General features: G+C 35.5%; 1 non-coding gene across 1 annotated transcript; it reads left to right on the forward strand.

The window, feature by feature from the left end:
- Positions 1-1,040: 1,040 nt before the first annotated feature.
- Positions 1,041-1,161, forward strand: LOC125171455 (U6atac minor spliceosomal RNA). The gene has a single exon (XR_007154358.1). It is a non-coding gene; the product is annotated as a U6atac minor spliceosomal RNA (small nuclear RNA).
- Positions 1,162-3,543: the final 2,382 nt, after the last annotated feature.

Below are 3,543 nucleotides of genomic sequence, written 5' to 3' on the forward strand. Positions count from 1 at the left end.
TGAAAGTTTGGAGAAATGGGTGGAAGTCATAACACAGAGGGCTGTGCAGATCAGTTAAAAAGCTTTTATGACTTTATCTCATGGTCAAAGAATGATGTAGAAGAGGCAAAATATGAAAAAAGTTTTAGGACTATTAATGTGGTAGTTGTGTGGAGGAAGACAATGATACAAGTTAACAGATGACTTCAGATTCCCATGTATGTAGGTTGGAACCCTGGTTCTGTATGACCATCACCAAGTCACTTAAACACCTTAAGCCCCAGTTTCCTCATGGGATTATATGAAATTAAAGGGTATATTTATATAATACACTTGGCATAGTGCGTGGCTCAATAATCAAAAACTAAAAAAAAAATGCTTTGCAAACAAAAAGTGGGTACAAAGGGCAAAGTTTAATGAGACCATTAAAATAGTTTAAGGAGATGTCAATGAAAGTAAGATTAAGGAATGAAAGAAGTAATAGGCCTTAATGACTAGCCAAAGGGGTGAAGAAGTATGAGGGGTCACCATTGACTCTAAAGCTTGGTGTCTGAGTGACTGTAAGATCCAGGGGTCAACAGGTCAGAAATATGAACTCCAATAAAGGGGAGGAATGGGCTCAGGAATAGAGGGAGTATGATGAGTTCTGTTCTAACTGTTTTGGGTGTGAGGTGACAAAGAGATTTCTAGGTAAAAACGTCTAACAGGCAACTGGAGATATAGATTTTTGATATCCTCCTCCAACTACTACCTGGACATATATATTAAGGTTTTGTTCCCATTCATGTTCTTGTATCTATAGTCTCCCTCTCAGTAATTTCAACCAATTCCACCCTTTCAACAATCACGCTCTTCCTGAAAATCTGAGGCCTACTGGAAATTTCTATTCCAATGTCTCATAAATACCTCAAACTCATTGTATCCCAAATCAAAAACTGTCTTTATCCCTAACCAGGCATTTATTACTGACTTATCTCATTCTGTTAATAGTACCTCAAGAGTGGGCAACTTGGAGAAATCATTTATGTCTTCTCCTTTCCTGGTAAAGACTTGTTAAATGGGTGCTGTATGAAAGGAAAGGTTAGTACTCTTGAAAAAGATGAGAAGAACCTAGTTACTAATGTAACACATTCATGGTTAAGGGATTGCTACGCACTTCATGGCCTCTCATTATGATGTTGCACAAATTGTCGGAGATACAAGTGGTATATCGAACTGCATTAACATTAACGTTTTTTTTCTTCATTAAAACACAAAATTAAGAGAGTCAAAAGGCAATGCAGTGAGTGGGAGAACTTATTTGCCACACATATCTGACAAAGGAATTCTATCAAGAGTACTTAAGAAACTCATCACTTCACAAAAGAGGACTTTGAAATGGCAAAAGAGAAAAGAAAATATGGTAACTCTACTGTTTATTTTAAGGAAATACAAAATGAAACCCATGAGAACAAACTACTGTATACTCACCAGAATGACTGGAATGTTAAAGACAGAAAATGCCAAGCACTGGGAAGGATATGGAAAAACTGGAATTCATATACTGGTACGTGAAGCATTAATCGCTACAACTATCAGAAAAGGAGTTGGTATGATCTACTACACCAACATGTATGTGACCCAGGAATTAAATTCCTACATGTATATCCAACCAAAAATCATTCACACAAAAGTCCATGGCAGCATTATATGTTATTACTCCAGACTGAAAACCACCCAAATGCCCACCAACAGTTGAATGGGTAAATAACTATGGTCCATCTATGTGGTATAATGCCATACAGCCATGAGAACAAGCTAACATACTTGGATAAATATCACAAGCATGGTGTTGAGTTAAAGAAGCCAAACAGGAGGGAATATCATGGAAAATTGCACTTATGTAAAATATGAAAGCAATTGAAAGTAATGTGTGGTGTGAAAGAGCAGTAGAATGGAGAGAGGTAGAGATAGAAAGTGGGGTCTTCTGGGGATGGTCTTTTCCTTGATATAGGTGCTGGTTTGTGATAATTAAGGTAGTTTATATACACCTGAGAGTAAACAAAGATATGTACTTTTTTAACATGTGTATTATAATTCAATTTAAAGTCCTATAAATTTGGCGACTTCATTATTTTTCAACTTTGTTACCTCCTTAGCATCCAGTGTTCACCTTTTTATCTCAGACCCTTACTACCTTCATCTAAACAATTGTTGATTTTCCACAACTTTCTCCCTTTTAATTTATTTTAATTACACTTGGTCTATTAGTCTTTCAGAAGCAGAGCTTGGATCATGCAGCTCCTTACCAACTATGACATTAAGTTTAAATATCCAAGGTGGCTTTCTAGGCCTCCATACATTACTTCCAAAAAGCTTTGTCACCCATTTTGGCTTAAAACTGAATAAACAGAAAGATTTCCTATTAATGTAAGTGTGATTTTATTCCCTGCTGGTCTCATGCTAGTCTTCTTAAAAAAGTTTTTACCACCTTTTATGTTGAAACTGTGTTTTCTTCCAGTCCCAATTCAAACATCCAGGCTGTATTCTTGGCTACTGCCTTTTACCCAGCTTTGGAATACCTTCTCTCCTTCTTTACAGAGTCCCTTGACAATTATTGCATGCTTCCTCTTACGGTTTGCATTATCTCTGCCATGATTTTTTTTTCTTTCTTATCCTACCTTTTTAATTCTAACCACCAGTGAGATAATAGAAAGTTTGTCTCACTTCTCTTTCCACCATTTAATTCACTTAGTTGTAGTTTGTACACACTGATCAATAAACATTCTAAAACTTTTAAAAATTAATTTACTCTAATAACTTACAATATTTGCTGTTCTATGTTTATCAGCCATGAGATGATTTTTGATTAGTGATCGAATTTTACTAGGCAATCTGCTTTATATAAGCGGTGTTCCTCTGCATTCTTCCAGAAATTAAAACTGCAGAGAAATTTATCATGACTTATGCTGTGAAAGAAAGATAAAGGAAAAACAGAAACAAAAACAACTATATATAGTTGGTTTTGGCTCAGGTCATGATTTTGGCTATATGTATGTGTGTATACATATAATATAATATAATATATAATATATATATATATATATATATATATATATATATACATATATATAGTTGATCTTGATTTTTGGCTCAGGTCATGATATCACAGTCCTGAGATAGAGCCCAGCATGGAGCCCAATGCTGGGCATGGAACTTGCCTAAGAGTCTCTCTCTCCTTCTACCTCCCTCTGCCCTGCCCCTGCTTGCACTTATGCAAGTTCTCTCTCTCTTTCTCTCTCTCTCTTATGAAAGAAATAGTTAACCTTAAAATGCCAAAGCGGCAGCTGCCTTTTTATTTCTACATTACTCTAAATTTGAGGCTGCTGTTAGCTAGTTATAAGACACTGATGTTTGTTTTGTCTTACAGTGTTGAGTTGATGTCTTCAATAATATTGAGTTAATGTTTTTGAAAAATTTCCTATATGTCTGAAAGTTGCACTATGTCAAATGACTGGTAGAAGAGGATAAAGAAAAAGGAAAAGCTGATGTATTCCTGTCATTTGCTCTTTTGGGATTAAAATT

Source organism: Prionailurus viverrinus, chromosome B4 (genome assembly GCF_022837055.1).
Source record: "Prionailurus viverrinus isolate Anna chromosome B4, UM_Priviv_1.0, whole genome shotgun sequence".
In the NCBI taxonomy this organism is placed as follows: Eukaryota; Metazoa; Chordata; class Mammalia; order Carnivora; family Felidae; genus Prionailurus; species Prionailurus viverrinus.